At 41.6% G+C, this 17,587-nt stretch overlaps 1 long non-coding RNA gene across 3 annotated transcripts in view; it reads right to left on the reverse strand.

Annotated features, from left to right (window-relative positions):
* Window positions 1-17,587, reverse strand: part of LOC309609241 — a 348,772-nt gene that overhangs the window by 109,299 nt on the left and 221,886 nt on the right. For all 3 annotated transcript variants that reach the window (XR_014233328.1, XR_014233329.1, XR_014233330.1), the window contains exon 3: window positions 16,807-16,923. This is a non-coding gene — a long non-coding RNA (uncharacterized lncRNA). The remainder of the gene's footprint in view (window positions 1-16,806; window positions 16,924-17,587) is intronic.

A 17,587-nucleotide genomic window follows, 5' to 3' on the forward strand; every position in this document is an offset into this window, starting at 1 on the left:
CAGTCACTGGAAGATTAAGTTTTAGACATTTCATTTGTTCTCTTTTTCTATTTTACTTTTTTCTCCCTTTTACAACACAGGCAACTGTTCCCTTGGCATTTGCAAATTTACTTTTTTACTTCTACAAGTGTGGGTGGATTGATTCAAGAAGAGAAATGGTGGCATGAAAGAGAAGTTTTTTTTCCAAATACAGAATTCATTTCAAAAAGGGGAGTGTTTTTCATGATTAGCTAACTGAATGCTTGCTGAGAGCCAGGCACTACTCTACATATCAATCCAGTTAATCCTCACAACACCAGGAAGTGAGTACTTGGATTAGTAGACAACGAAACTGAGGCACAGAGAGATTAAGTAAATTATGCAAGGTCACACAACTAATAAGTGGGAAGACTAAGATTTGAACCCAGGTAAACCTGCTTTCGGAATACATGCTCTTTACCACTTCTGCAGCTTACTCACCTCCTTTCCCCAGCAGCTCAGTATACAGAAAACGGGGGGAAGATGGATGTGGAAGACACAGGTTAGAAGAAAATGAATCATGAAGGACATTTGAAATAGGTATTGAGCTTATGTAATTGAAATTTGATGCTGTTTTCAAATATTCATAATAGAAACTCTAATGTTTTATAAAAGGGCAGGTAACTCAGTCTGATCAGCTTTGATGTTCTAAGCAATGATGTCAGAACGCCAACGGAGACTCCTGAGAAAGTGTTTGGTGTTTGCTTTATTTCCCTGTGCTAATATTCCTTGACTGAAAACAATCTCAAGGTTTCCAAGGGTAGCCAGACTATACAGCCCGCTTTCTTTGAAGGAAGAAACATTTCCATTTTGAGAAGATGAAATGGACATTTTCTTGGCTACGTATTTGATGATGTTTCTTTACTGGGAACACCTCCATTTCTTCTTCCTGAATCAGACTTCTAGAATTTTTTTTTTTTTTTTTTTCACCTAGAAGAGACCACTGATGCCATTTACTTCCTCTCCGTTCTATGGTAATGAAGAAGGGGAGGTCAAATAAATTCAGTTCTCTCACAGATCTAGAAGCCAATCTAGGATTGGAATTCAGTTCTGACTCCTCATCCAGCTCTGCCACTCAACCACATGTGTTTCTTTCTCTCACACACAGGCTCTTTTTGGCCACCAGTAAACACACTGACCTTTGAAATATGGAAAGAAAAGCGCTTTGAAATAAAACTGGCACAAACAGCGGTTAGACGGCCGTCATCTGGAGGCCGAAACAAAGAGGGGCATAGTTTTCAAGCTGTCTTCATAATTACGTGAAGCAGTTATCACTCATGCCCCAGTCTGAGCATTACCCCCCAAACAAACAGCCGAGGTTTGAGAAAGCACATAGGCCACTTTGTTGCTCTAGCGTCCTAGGGGGTGGGAAGCCCCCTCAGCTAAAAATCACATGTGGCTGGGGCTGTTTTCCAGAGCTCCAGGCTCTTTCCTTACTTCCTTCCCCATTAAAACCCTCTGCTCTTCTTGGCAAAAGCCTTCAGGTGAGGTAAGTGCCAATTAACAACACGGAGCTTGATGTATTTCATGTTTATGACTTAGAGCTGCATTCTCATGAAATATATTCTTCTTCTCTGGCCCAGAAGCCTCGATGTGCAGAGAGCAAAGATTCTACGTGTGGCTGAAATTTGGTTCATTTTTGCTAGGGCCCTAAAAGTGATTTCTCTCTCTGGGGTTTGCTCAACTTAGAAAGCCAGGCAAACAAACCCCAGAGAAGGGCAAAACTGATTCTGAAAACTTCAGCTGCAAAGATAACTGGAGCAAAAGGCTCAGCAAATTTGGGTTTTGCAAAAAGTGGTCTTAAATGTCTCATGAAATCTTAAATATGGCCAGACTTCAGAAGAAGTAGAAGAGATGGGAATATCTAATACCGAGGTTCTCTACAGACTTTTCCAGCTTTCAAATCTGATATGAAATTTTTCTATCCTAGGAATGATTTTAGTTTTTCCAGTCATTTGAGTGTTATCACATCAGTTTATGAAAAATACTTTGGTGAGTTGTTCTTAGGCCACAGAGATCTGAGATCTGACCAATTAAATGATCTGATTTGACATCTCAGAGCCCTTAAAGACCAAGAGGTTTGGCAATAGGAACATAAATGGGTGACAATATATTTCAAAACAATTCCTCTAATTATTAGGTGTACTCAGTGGCTTAATATTTTCAGTGCCTACTGCATTTAGCAAAGGGAAGGACAGATGCATATTAAAATGCATGCAAATACTACACACAAGCCACATTTTAATATATTGTTTGGCATCCATAATTTTAGTCTTGTGATTTGTATTCTCATTTGCTTGGGAACAAAGACTTTCTTCTTTCCCCACTTGGGAAACAAGGCAAGACTTGTTTCTGCCAGCATCCTAATAGTATTCCTGAAAAAGCGGCAAACTTAATGGTTCAGGAACTGCTCTCCACCACCTGCTTTCAGGCCCCTTAAATAGGGGCTGCACTTACAATGCATTGAAAAGGTGAAAATATGCAATCAATCAGCTGCTTTGTCACATAGTGGCAGGCAATCATATTTTTTTGTCGTTGTGTTAAAACTGAACAGACTGGTTTTTTAAAAAATTAAGCTGTTTAAATGTACAATCTCTTTTCAAATAGAGGGTGTGGCAGAGTGCCTGCTATACATTTGCCAAATCCCATTTCCTTTTAATCCAGGGCCACAGATAGAACACATTTCCCAGCCTCCCCTGCAATTAGGTGATATCTGGCTGGAGGAATGTGGGCCAAAGTAATGTACACAATGTCCAAGTCTGGCCACTAAGATCTGCTGGGCAACCCTAGTGCCTTTTCCTTACTCTTGACCTCCAGGCAAGATGCAGAGCATCAGGTGGAAAACGCCAAGGGCATAATGAGGAGTCTCAGGATGGAAGGAGATGGGGGTCCTAAAATGAAACTGTGTGGAGCAGACTCTCTGCCCCCATCCATCTCCCCTGACCAACGACTCACAGTAGACTATGACTCATGTTCACTGTGTGGTAGCCCGCCTCCAATGGTCACATCTCCTGGTATCCATACCCTTGTGCATTCATCTCCAATAGCATATGGCAGAAGTGATGGTATGCCACTTCTGAGATTAGGTTATAAAAGACTGTAACCTCTGCCGTTGGTGGTCTTTCGCTCGTTCTCATCCTCTCTTTCTCATTACTTTCTGGGGATGCCAGCTGCCATGCCTGTGGAGATGCCCACATGGTAAGGAATGGAGATCTCCTTCCAACAGCCAGCAAGGAGTTGAGGCCTGACAATAATCAGGTGAGTGAGTTGGGAAAAGAATTCTAATCCCAGTTGGTCCTTCAAATGACTGCAACTCCAGCAGATAGTTTGAATACAACGTTGTGAGAGACACTGGGCTAGAATCACCCAGCGAAGCTGCTCCTGGATTCTCAAATCTTAGAAACTGTGAGAAAATTCCTTTTTTTTGTTTTTAAATTGAAGTATACTTGACGTGTTTGTTGTTTTAAACTGCTAAGTTTTGGAGTCATTTGCTGCCAAGCAATAGATAACTAATACAATGTGAATAAGAAGTCAGCTTTCATTGAGCCACTGAGACACTGGGACTGTTTGTTATGGTACTTAAACACTGACTAATCAGCAGGGCAATACCTGCAGTAACTATGTCCATACAATGAGCCGCACTATAACGTTTCTAAGGGTAAAGGCTTTGGTTTATTCTCCTGTGAGATTTCACTGCCTAACACAGTGCCTAGACAAGAGTAGGCATTGAACAAGTGACAAATAATGAATGTGGCTTTCAGTAAGATGCACAGTGTGGTCCTGTGTATGGAAGGTACAAAGTCAACACCTTTAGAACAGCTGCCACTTTAAGGCTAGATGGGATCAACTGCGCTTTATTCAGGGTCAGAAAAATTCTGGGATTGTATTGCTACCAAATATGTAGATCGTAGTTGGTCAAACATTCATGTAAAGAAGAGAACTCAGTCATCTAGTTATGTTTGTGTTTCCAGATTATCACACTTACTTTTGTAGGGACCAGGTATTCTAACAGGTATATGTGTTAATTTATTTAACCCGTATAAAAACTTGATAAAGAGTGTGCTGTTGCTCTTCTGAGTTTACTAATGAGGAAATAAACTCAGGAAGGTTAAGCACCTCGTCCCCGATCTCAGTGCAATTCCATGGCAGAGCCTGGGCTTGATCTCTGGACTTGCAAATGCCAAGGATCATGAAGTTACCTGTTATACTAGGCTGCTCCCTGAATTGAATTCTCAAAGAAACAGGACAGAACTCCAAAGTCTAAGAAAGGGCTGCTAAATCGATGGAGTGGATTAAGAGATATCCTGTGAGGACAGAACAGAATAGTCAAGACTTAGGCCTTGAGAGATTCCCATTAAGAGGGGCTAAGATCAAAGTTTATAAAATCCTGAAGGACATGGAGTGATTCCCCCAAACTGATACACACCCCAGGGATGGGGCCTCACCTGAAGCTTGTCAGAGATGGTTTAGGAGAACTTAAATGCATGCCGCTTGTAGATGATTAGATGCGTCCCCTCTGCCTTCATGTCAGCTGCACAGAGAGTAGGCTCACCGCCCCAGAAGCCACCATGTAGAGAGAATATCCAGAGCCACAGGGCAACCAGCTCCACTGGAGCAGCCAAGAGGGGGAGGCTTGGCTTCTGTTTAATTGACAAAAACCTTCATAACCAGTTCCTTCCAAGGCTTGCAAATCAGCACTAGCCTCAAAGAGAGCAGGTATGGGCCAAAGAAGCACAGGGAATGGATAGACATCTCTGTGTCTGCCTCTCCTGCTGGTCCCGTTTTTGCTTGTTTTTCGTGGGAACTTGTGTGTGGTGAGGACGTTGGGTATGTATTTGCTTCAGACAGCAAGTTCTCTTAGCCCAGCCTTGTGGGAAGAAGTGGAAGTCGCTGTTTACGGGGAACACTGCCAATGGGCTAATGAGAATTTTTCATGACTTTTGGATGTTTGTAGAACTAAAGGCTTTTGAAACCTGAATCCAAGGCTGACCTAGAGTCTTGAAGGCCTGGATAATGACCTCTGGGAAGAAGCTGTGGCTGACACAGAAAAACCTTACTTATTCTGACGTTTACGAAGTTTGGTTGCCAAAATATGCTCCTCTCAATCTTAGATAGTGAGACATATTTTTAATCTGTGACAGTTGGTGCTAGGGCAGAGTTTGAAATTTATCTTTCACTTCATGGGGCAATGGGTTTTCTAAAGAAATGAATAATGCATTCACCTTTAGCAAGGAGAATATTAAAGTTGTGCAAAATAATATACCATTTAAAAAAATGTGGGAGGACTGTTTACATAAAAAGGAATTGACGTCCATTACGAATCACTCTAAATAATTTATTTAAGGAGGCCCTCAAAGACGTAATTGTAATAGGAACTAAGTTTAAATTCTTACACTTGAAAATAAGACTGAATGCTTTATAATGGTCCATAGTTCAGAATATTCATATATTTATGCTAGGAATTGTTTTCTCCTATTCTGAATTAACAAAGTCTTGCTAGAGAAATAAAAAACCTACATTTATGCATCTCATACTCCTTTGCAGCTGTGGCTCACAAAATCAATTACTTGGCATTAATTCAAACTTGTAGGTTTTTCCATTAGGAAAAAAGATAATTAAAAAAAAAAAAACCAGCCAATGACTGTCATTGAATAAATAAATTTAGGGTCCACTAACAAATGGATCACTAATGTGCAAAAGGCTTGTTCAAGGCCACCTGCTAAGTGAAGGGGCAGCATTGAGGAGATTCTGGGGGTCCTCCTACACTCACCCTATATGTCACATGTGTTCCATCTGCATCTTTTTCCTTTATTCCTAAGCAAGTAGAAATTTGGAGTTGGAAGAAGGTGTGAGGAAGATACAACATATAGAGGAAGCCAGTGAATGGAAAGAAAGGTGAGAGCAGGCGCAGGGATAGTACCTGCCTAATGCTAACGGCGGAGCTCCCAGGGGAAGGTTCTGGCAGCCTGCTCCTCTGTGATTCCCACTCTTCCTGTGGCTGGTGGGTCAGCTTTTTTACATATATATCTTTACGGCTAAAGAATGCTTTGCATGTATATCCTGACAACAACCCTATTGTTTTTACACTTAATGACACTCATGGAGAACCTCCTAAGTGCTCCTTGTCTCCTACATTGTTTCCCATCCAACACCACACTGCCCCCTGACTACTCCGTCTGATATGCAAATTTGATCACGTTATTTCTCTGCTACAAAATGGTTTCTCACTAATGGTTTCTCAATCCGACATTGGCTTTCAAGATCTTCCATGACCTGCCTCCAGACTACTTTCCAGCACCGTATTTCCTCACTGTCCCTCCCAGCTCTATGCTCACAGGGCACCTAAACAGGTCTACCCTCTCCACTCTGGTGTCCTTTTCCTGCTCTCCTCGTTGCCTGGAATTCTCTCCTGCTCCCAGCTGTTCCCACCTGTGGCACTGTCTGACTGGCTTCCCTGGTGGCACAGTGGTTGAGAATCCACCTGCCAATGCAGGGGACACGGGTTCAAGCCCTGGTCTGGGAAGATCCCACATGCCGCGGAGCAACTAAGCCTGTGCGCCACAGCTACTAAGCCTGTGCTCTAGAGCCCGTGAGTCACAACTACTGAGCCCACACGCCACAGCTACTGAAGCCCACACGCCTAGAGCCCGTGCTCCGCAACAACAGAAGCCACCGCAATGAGAGGCCTGCACACTGCGATGAAGAGTAGCCCCCGCTCGCCGCAACTAGAGAAAGCCCGCACACAGCAACAAAGACCCAACACAGCCAAAAATTAAAAAAAAAAAAAAAAAGATCTAGTGAAGTCTTAAAGCCTGTTTTTTTTTTTATTAATTAATTTATTTTTGGCTGTGTTGGGTCTTCGTTTCTGTGCGAGGGCTTTCTCTAGTTGCGGCGAACGGGGGCCACTCTTCATCGCGGTGCGCGGGCCTCTCACTGTCGCGGCCTCTCTTGTTGAGGAGCACAGGCTCCAGACGCGCAGGCTCAGTAGGTGTGGCGCACGGGCCTGGCTGCTCCGCGGCATGTGGGATCTTCCCAGACCAGGGCTCGAACCCGTGTCCCCTGCATTGGCAGGCAGATTCTCAACCACTGCGCCACCAGGGAAGCCCAAAGTCTGTTTTTAAAAAAAAAAAAAAAAAAATGACCCTCCATCATCCCGCAAGATCTAGATCTTCATCTTGGAAGCCTTCTCTGGCCTCCCGAATAGGACTGTGCTCTCCCACCTTTGAGCCTCCACTGTGACAGGTGCAGAATTTATTATGCTATTTTCACAGTGGTTTGTTTACATCACTTCTACATGTATCAATATTTCTCAAAGTGTGGTCCAAAGAACAAGTGCCTCAAAAACATCTGCCTCTGAGAAGTGCAGATGCCTCATTCCCATTTGAAATAGGCCTTCCTGGGGCTTCTTAGGTGACTAAAGCTGACTAAAGCTGACTAAAGCTGAGAACCACTGGACTGGACTTTAAACTCCTCAAGGGCGGACATAACCTATTAGGACACGGTTGGTAATGAATGAATAAAAATAGTTAATTGCTTTTCAGCCATGGGTTGAGCATCTGTAGCTCCTACTATGTGTAATGTTTACAAATGCAGCTCAGAGTACAGTTAGTCTTGTTTACCGTCGCACCCATCCCAGACCCTAGCCCAGCGCCGTGGGGTTTTTCACGGATGGCAAGAAACTGTGGCCTGCAGAAGCTCTGAGTGCTGTACAGCAGGGCAGAGGTGCAGCGAAAGCATCAACAAGATTAGCACAAGGCCTGTTCAGTTCCCCAGGAGAAGGCACTAAGTCAGAGCAAGAGCATAGCTGGCACTGCTCTGATGTTCCTTTGTAGAAACCCTTGATGTGGGCTGTGAAATGTCAAATCCAGATTTGATTAAGCCCAACTTCAAATCCCCAAGGCAAGTGTGTATCCACGGCCTTAATGGAATTACTGGAGCCACCTCCGTCTGCTACTTTCAAAAGGGCTGAGCTAGCACCCCATCCATTGATACCAACTCCTACAAAATGAAGCCTGCAGTTAATTCAGCACGTCCCAAGCGGATAAAGCCTAAAAAGCTTGATCTGGCTTCTTCCTGAAAATTGAAGTATTAAATTAAACCAAAAAAAAAAAAAAAAACATGTTCTGGTGTACTGTAAAAGCCTAAAGAAAGGGGGGTCCCAAAGGCGACAGTAGAAATCAAAGTTCTGTTTCTTTTTCTTAGGCCTAGACTGTTGCCTATTTGGCACTTTCTACTTCCTCCTTCAAATGATAACCTATCAGTTTTCAGATAACCCATACTTTGAACTTTTAAAGGCAAGCCAATAAACAACATGAGCTGTTGTAAGGGCTATGGACTTCTAGTTGAATGATTCAGTATATACAAGTGGAAACTTGGCTTCCCCTGCTTATACACACTTTGAGGGATGGGCAAAAAATGTCAGGCCAGAACCGAGTCTCAAACCAAAGTAGGCACATTGGGATCTATCAGATTAAACCCGAATGCCGCAGCTTCACTGGAGCAGACCTGATTTCACCACTGAGTTCTCAAAGGAAAGAGGGGTGGGGGGCATCTACTCCCAAGCTCCACCACAAGCCAGAGCTCCACTTTGTTCTGTGAAATTCAGAACACATTTATTCTCCTTTATTGTTTTGCTTCAAAATTTACTCCTGCCCTAACTTAGGGTCTGGCTGAAGCTAAAATCATAACAGCCCAAGACAGCAGGGGAAAGGCTGCTTTACTGTGAAATCCAATCTGAGTAAAAGCAAAACGGATCAGCAGTCTTTTGACCTTACCCAGTGGCAAAGTCTCACTGATTCACGTGGTTTAGAGAACTTGGAAAAGGTCTGACGAGCTGTCAAACCACTGAAAATTTAGAGTTTTTCTTGTCACCCTCTATAGAAATGATTCCAAAGTTTCTCAAATTCCAGAAGCTTCCTAAAGCAGGACCAACAAGTCTGAGGAGACACAAGTCCTAGAACCACCCTCATGTTTCTGGGACTCTTGAGATCAGCCCAGGCCAGTTATCTAGAGGCGATAATGGATTCTGTTGGGGCCATCTGTGCCAGACTCACCACAAGAGATAGATCATTTCCAAACCAACACCTCATATAGAAGGGTGGAGGAAGCAAAGGGATCCTCACCACTTTCTGGTTCCTACGTCAAGAGCTAATCCCAGACGTGGCCATGACATAAAGGCAGGCGTCCTGGCAGCAGCTGCCACTGGGATAACTGGTTTAAATAGCAAGTACTCTTTAATGCACAAAGTACATTAGACATAGTTCCTGCCTTTCAGGGACTCCCTTGCCTAAAAGCACCCATTGTCTCACTCTCTCTTGACTTACATGTGACATCCAAACTCATATAAACCCTTTCCAGCGTGTCCGTACTGACTCTTCCATCTTCCCACCGTGTCCAAAATGCATTCTACCCTTCAGACCAAGGGTTGGCAAACTTTTTCTGTAAAGAGCCATATAGTAAATATTTCAGGTTTGCAGGCCATATGGTCTCTTTCATAACTATTCAACTCTGCTGTTGTAGAACGAAAGCATTCATAAATAGTAATGTAAATGAATGAGCCTGGCTATATTTCAATAAAACTTTAACCAAAACAAGTAGCAGGCTAGATTTGGTCCCCAGGTTGTAAGTTTACTCACTTCTGTTTTAAACAGACCAAATTTATTCCTTTGCAGGTGCTGGTTTCTTCTGCCTGGGATCCTTTGTCCTTTTTTCTCAGCTCAAATATATTAATTCATTAAAATTCATTATTTATTGGAAGATTATTATATGCCAGATACTGTCCTAAGATCTAGAGAGGCAACGGTGAAAAAACAGACATTTTCAACTGTGATAGAATTTAGATTCTAGTGGAAGCAAGTGGACAATAAACAAGTAGCAAGCAACAGCATGCATGCCAGGTGGAACTAGGATGAAGAAAAATAAGGCAGGGTAGGTGGGTGAGGATGTTATTTTAAACAGTGGTTGAGGAAGGCCACTAGGATGAAGTAATATGAGAGCAGAGATGAAAATAAAGCATGAGTTCAGTCTATGTGGATATAGAAAGTGGGGAGTGGTAGTAGGAAAAGCATTTCAGGCAGAGGGAATAGCAAGTGCAAAGTGCCCAAAGCAGAGCATTCTTGGTATACTGGAGGAAATGATAGGAGGCCAGTGAGATTGGAGTGAGGTGAATGAGTGAGGGATGAGATCAGAGAGGTAGCTATGGGCAAGATTTTGTAGGGCCTTGTGGGCCATGGAAAGGACTTTAATTTTTATTTGGAGTAAGACTGGAAACCATTGAAGGGTAGGAAGCAGAAGAGTGAAATAATCTGCCTTAGATTTTAATAGGATCACGGCGATAGCCATGTGTAGGATAGACTATAGGGAGGCAAGAACAAAAGCAGAAAGACCTGCTAAGAGGCTATTGTAATAATCCAGGTGACAAATGTTGTCCAGGGTGACAAGAGGGAAGGTATTAAGAGTCGTCAGATTCTGAATATGTTTTGAAGGCAAAGCTGAAAGGTAGAATGTGAAGGAAATAGTCACGGACAATGCCAAGAATTCTGACCTGAGGAACTGGAAGGATGAAGTTTCCCTCTATTAAGATGGCGAAGACTGTAGGAGGAACAGATTGGGTGGCAAAAATCAAGATTTTTTAAAAAATCATATTATGTGTGAGATGCCTGTTGGACCTGTAAGTGTAAATGTCAGGTAGGCCATTGCATAAATGCTTTGGAGTTCAGTGGGAATATCATGGGTGGGACTAGGTATTGGGGAGTTATCTGAAATAGATGATATTTAAAGCCCTGAAATGAGGTAGGATCACTTAGAGAGAAGGGAGAAGAGAATAGAGTTCAGGGACTGAGTTCTGAAGTACTTGATGTTCAGAGCTTGGAAAGCTGTAGAAGAGCCAACACAGAAGACTTAAAAGGAGTGACTGTGAGACATGAAGTGAAGCAAGAGTGACCTCCCAGGAGCCAAGTGAAGGAAGTCTTTCAAGAAGGAGGAAATGAACAACTGTGTGAAATATTGTTGACATATTGAGTGAGATGAGGACTAAGACATGACCCATATTTAGCAACGTGGGAGCCATCGTTGACCTGGATAAGAACAGTGTGGAGTGGCGAGGATGAAAGCCTGTAAGGAGAATGGATAACAGAGAACGGAAGAGACCCAAATAGTACCTTCCTTCCCCTGGGACCCCATAATACTTGATACTCTCATAACATTTTTCACAATGACAATTATTGGCCTGTATTTCTATCTCTGCAACTACTCTGTGAGCAATCTGAATGCTGAACCATATTCATCATCCTCTATACAACACAGCACTAAGTACTCATTAAACGTTTGTCAAATGAATGTGAAATTGTAATCTAAGAAAGCCTTCATATAAATGAATTTGAGTACCATTTAGATTAGAAAAAGTAACACAAATAAGCAGGATTTTAAAAGGGAGGGTGATGGGTACTGTATATTATTGTACAGTGTTGTTACACTGTAGATATTTGGGTTTATTCCCTGAATATTTTACTATTTTTGTATTTAAATTATACATAAATTATTCTCCATAGCATATGGTGAGATCCCTCAGTACAACTAGTTCAATTTTGCTAAAGAGTAGAGTGAAATTCTATCGAAATTAGGAAATTTACCCTCATCCCTTAGACTGTGTGTACTTGGTGTAAGATTCAATAAAATGTGTCTCTCTACCTCCTTTTGAGTTTCCAAAGTTACCAACTCACCATCGTTGTAGGAAGCCTCCAAAAATTCCTAGTTCCCTATTCTTTTTTTTTCTAAGATTACATTTAAAAAAAATAAGAATCACTACAGTGAGTTACTTTGGAGTCTGAATAACATTGGGTTGATTATGTCTCTCTTTATTGGAATAATTATTTGAGCATTGAGTTCTTACAGCCATATCTATTAAGGTCCAGAAGCACAAATTATTACATGATGATTCAAGTGACTTTCTGATTATACTGCTTAATAAAATTAACACTGGAGTCTGAAACACTGTGTCCAGAAGTCAAACGGTGATTTTCCAAGCATCCATTTAAAAAAAAAAAAAAAGTAGCTTCATTTCAGGGCATAAAATTTTGCAATCCTTCTCTCTTCAAGTGAGGGTTAGTTAGTGCAGTTAGTCACTGCAAATTAGTGATTCAGTTACATTTTATTTATTCAATATGCAGAGAAGTTTTAAAAAGTGTTAGGTGAGTCATTTCATAAGACCAAAGCCAAGCAAAATTAGAGCAGCCCCTGGTTGAAGCTATTTTTATTGCAATGAGAAGGTTCCTTGCTGTGTATTGAGTACACAGGTGTGGTCAAACTTCGGCATGGAAAGTAAGAAGTCATGAATTCTAAGGCAATGACTACTAATGCCTTGAATATGTAATGCCACAGACACATTTGCTGTTAAGAAGCCAAATCATGTGACAGAGGAAATTAGGTAGAAGCAGTTGAAATTTTTTCCCCTTTATATTCCATTTATCAATGACCCAAGGACCCAAATTCCTACTTTACATAAAGGCTTTCTTTTTTCTATTTTTTTTTTTTTTTAAGTGAGGAATCGAGGATGCCTCCAAGGATTTTTTTTTTTTTTTTAAACTTTGGGTTTATTTATTTATTTATTTATTTATTTATGGCGGTGTTGGGTCTTCGTTTCTGTGCGAGGGCTTTCTCCAGTTGTGGCAAGTGGGGGCCACCCTTCATCGCGGTGCGCAGGCCTCTCATTATCGCGGCCTCTCTTGTTGCGGAGCACAGGCTCCAGTCATGCAGGCTCAGCAATTGTGGCTCACGGGCCCAGTCGCTCCGCGGCATGTGGGATCTTCCCAGACCAGGGCTCGAACCCGCGTCCCCTGCATTGGCAGGCAGACTCTCAACCACTGCGCCACCAGGGAAGCCCCTCTTTTTTCTATTTTATAGAGAAATAACCTTATAGAAAACTGTTCTTGTGCATTACTCTTTTGTGTCTATAGAGCTCCTTATTTGTGGGTCGTGGATTTAATAGGCTGTAATGCTGTTTAAACACCATAGATACTTAATGCAGCATGAAAAGCCCTTAAGCTATGGGAAATTACAAAAATGTCTCAGTGCCATGGTTGCAAAAGTGAATGATCTTCTTGACACAAACCTCAAAGGTAAAATGAAATTACATTTCCCATAGGTTTCCGAGTATCTGTTGACCAGTGACCACGGTCTCCCATGATTTCATCCATGTACCTCTTAGGGATTCAGTTCCAGCCAGACAGCCAACTCTCAGCTATAGTTGCTCTGGAAACTCAGCTCCGGAAAATATCAGGAGCTTCATTGACGATAAAGTCAAACACAAAATAGTTACCTTATATAGGTCAGGGAGCAGGTTACTGGTATGCTTGGTGTCAGTATAACAGGCTGTTCAGTCAGGAGTCTCTGATCTAAAGAGAGTGTCTATCAATAAAGCAATCATATGGCAAGTGCCCATTATCAACATCAATTTTGATAAACTAATACAAATCAACAGAGATTTTTAAATCAGTATCTAATAATTCTAATTATATAGATATTTGTTATGGAATTTGAAAAATACATAAAAGGGAATAAAATATTATGGTCTTAGCATGCAAAGGGGGATGTGTAAACATGATGAAGTAGGTTTCTGTCTTCATATTTCTTCTTGTTTTTATACTTATTAAAGGGTCAAGAGAAAGTTTATGAAATTTTATGGTAGCAGACTAGAATTTTATGCTTTCTGTATCAAAAGGGAGAAGTCAATCTCTTCTCCAAATCGATAATGGCCATCAATTGATAAAGGGGATTGCCCAGCAGCTCAGCGACTTCTTGTTTATTAGGTAGAGTTTGCATCAAATTCAACAACTGGTTTTTAAACATGGCATTGCCTGTAACCATTCTTGGAAACTGGGCACCTAGATAACATGCTTTCTTGTATTAAATTAGCTCTCCGTAAAACAGGGTGTTTCTGCACTGCCCTGCCCTCAGTTTAAACAGCTCTGAACGCCACTCCTTCGTTCTCCCTACTCTCATCCCCACCCCTTGTTATGCTCAAATAGGGAACTTTTTCATTTCTTTTCCTGTCTTTCCTGTTCTTAAAAAAAAATTCCTCTTTCTCTCCCTCTTCGATAATTTTCAAGCTGGCCATGCATGTTTTTGAAAGGCAGTTGAACGTAGTGGTTAATATAAAGGTTTGGAGCTAAAGAGTCCTGGGTTTGAATCTCAGGTCTGACACTTACTAACTGTGCCCTTTTGGGCAAATTATTATACACTTAACTCTAGGCTTCAGACTCTTCATCTATAGAATGGGGATATTGATAACTACTTTCAGGGTTATTTTGGGGACTATTAGAGATAATGTAGTTAAAAAGCTGAACAGAGCACAGCATGCATGAATCATAGCTATTATGATTGAAAAAAATGACAAATTGACTTGTGAAAAACATAGGAAACATAATTTTTTCACAGAAATAGTATTTGTAAGGTTCTAATGGACCCACTAACACACTGCAAAATTAGCTCCAGATGACATTAATGGGAATGAAATGCAGACCTCTGTCACCCAACTCCAGGCAAGTTTCATTTAGAACAGACACACGGAAAAGACTGAGATAGAAAAACTGAGAAAGCTGCTAACTTGCACTTAAATGTTGTATATTTCTGCTCTTTACTTGGTCCAGGAAAGTATATTAGAAAGTATATCTAGCCTAACAAGCTGAGAGTGTGTGGTATGGGTCAATTAAGGTTATAAAATAACAGAGAGAAGAGGCCCTCATCAGAGTTTGGTGCTTTACAATCGATGAAAAAGCAAAGAGAGCCCTAATCAGCTTACGTGGGCCTGGGTTTCTCTTCTTTACTCTTAGAAGAAGGGATCTCGCTTTATTCCCCTGCTCCCTAAGGAGAGCCCTCCTCCCTCCCTCAAGTATTCAGGCTAATCACAACTGGTGAGGTAGTCTCCAGGCTGACTAAGAAATCAAAAGGTAAGGGAGGGGAGGCAGTGTGGATTTCAGAGAAAAAATAACTTAAGAAAAAGTATGTTCTCAGAGGGGGGAAAATTAGAGAATCAGGTCGCTGAGCTGGAGCCAGGAAAAATCCACATGAGTAGAAACTGGAGCGATGAAAGTATTTCATAGTAACACATCCAAAGACTGAATGTGCCTGGCCCAGAGGATGTTCTTCCCCCTCCTGGAAAGTGGCTGGGGGCTGAAAGACCTCTAGGCTTTTCTCTGTAATATTCATTCACTAATCAGCGCTATTCAGCCAATCTCACATGTGGTCTTATGTGAGGTGCCCTGGAAAGCGCGAGGACCACATAGCAACGATTATAATCAAAACCACTGGAGACTCTTATTTCAGCTTCTGAAATATGAGGCTTCAAAGGCAGACATGCCTCCAGTGAAAACCAGCACTTTCTTTCTCTTTCTTTCCTTTCTTCCTTCCTTCCTTCCCCCCCTCCCTCCCTCCTTTCTTCCTTCCTTCCCTCCCTCCTTCCTTCCTTCCTTTTTCTTTCTTTCTTTCTTTCTTTCTTTCTTTCTTTCTTTCTTTCTTTCTTTCTTTCTTTCTTTCTTTCTTTCTTTCACGTCTACAGTTTTTTTAGATTCAAGTACTTGCTAATTATATATCAATAGAGACAGAATGCATTTTGCCTAAAACAAAGATATAAATGGTTTAAAGGGCAGGAAAAGTGTCACATGTCAGTAGACATTAGGTGAAATTAAACTCTGCTGATGTGACTAGAATATTGACATCTCTGTTAGAGTCAATATCTCAAAATTGATGACGTGGTTTGGCATATGTATTTCCTTAATGACTTTCCAGTGTAATGTGAACATGTATAACAGCACTCCACACATCTGAGGGGCTTAAACTCCTTCCTCTTGTGTTTTCACCAAAAACTGTCAAACATTTTTAATCCAAATTTCAGTTGAAAATGGGATATGAGGCACAATGTAACATCCTGAAAATCTTGGCAAAAAAATATGTATATCTATCTATCTATCTATCTTGTTTGTATGGTTAATTATGCTGCAACTCAGGTAATACTGGGCCTGAATTTGGGGATAAGGACCTAATGGACCCATAAACACACTGCAAACTTAGCTCAAGATGACATTAATAGGAATGAAATGCAGACTTTTGTCACCCAACTCCAGGCAAGTTTCATTTAGTACAGACACATGGAAAAGACTGAGATAGAAAAAACATAGAAAAATTATATTTGCTCAGGGGGAAAAAAAACCCAAGAGGAATGTTCTTTTATCTTCCAGTTTACTCATTTATCTCTAATTGCTGTGTTCTTCTCTATTTGCTCCTCTGCATCTTGCCTGACGTAATGAGGCTTGTTGTCGATGACTAAGGAGTTTTTGTTTTATTTTGTTGATCTGGTATTAGCCAGATAAAGTCTTATTCCTCTGTTTCAGCTCAGTTTGACTTTCTAAATCGGTGCATCCACTTATGATTCTACCTGGACCTGTGGTTCTGAACTCTAATTCTACAGGAGAGTCTGATGGACAGTTTTAAAATATACTAATCTTTAAGCAATTGAATTAGATTACCTGGAATAGGGGCCTGGGAGCTAACTAGTACCCTTTAATTTAGAAATGGCAAAACTCTGGTCCAAACTACCATGTTTCAGTTATCTATTGCTGTGTAACAAACCATCCCAATACCTAATGGCTTAAAACAAGTTGCTATTTTTGATGATTCTGTGGGGCAGAAATCTGGGCAGGGTACATCTGCCTAGCTCTTCAGTTCCACATAATGTCACCTAGAGTCATTCAACTGCATTCAGTGGACCTGAAGGTCCAATAAGGCTTCACTCACATGACAGACACCTCAGTGATCTTCTGCATGGGCCCTCTCTCTCCACACGGCTATCTTGGTCTTCCTTATAGCATGGTGGCCTCAGGTAAGTCAGACTTCTTAGATGGCATCTGGATTCTAAAAGAGAAGAAGCAAAAGCTGTTAGTCTCTTTCAAGTCTTAGCTTTAGAAGTCCCACATCACTACTTCCAAATTCTATTTGTCAAAGCAAGTTACAAGGCCAGCCCAGATTCAGCAGGGGGAAATCAGTTCTACTCCTTGATGTGAAAAGCAGCATGCACAATCAGGGGCTGAGTAACTGCTGGTGGCCATACTTTGAGATTATAGATCACACATCACCAGTTCCCAATCCTAAAGTCATGGCAGACGTTTCTATCCCATCATGGCAGTCTCTCCCATTGGTCCTGTACGTGGTCTCAGAATTGTTCTCAAGGCTGTACCTCAGAGGTCAGAGGTTAATAGATTGGAGTTACCATGAAGGTTGAAGTGTATTGACAAACCTGGGCTATTGGGAAGAGATAAAGTTCTAAACTCTCCCTGCCGTGGCTTATGAAGCAGCAGGATTGGCATTCTCAGGGAAGATTAAGAAAGCGCCAGTGGCCTCATGGCCCTGTCTGGGGCGGGGAAGGTCAGTCTCATGGGTTCTCACAGTAATCCTGTGAATTAGGAATTTCAGGTTTTGTTACTCTCCTCTAGTTTATAAATGGGGAAACTGCGGCTGACTGAACACAAGGCACCATTTTAGGTGCTACAGAGGGCATAAAAGTTACTTAGACATTGTT

The sequence above is a fragment of the Balaenoptera borealis genome (assembly GCF_965194805.1).
Source record: "Balaenoptera borealis genome assembly, chromosome: 13".
NCBI classification, from domain to species: Eukaryota; Metazoa; Chordata; class Mammalia; order Artiodactyla; family Balaenopteridae; genus Balaenoptera; species Balaenoptera borealis.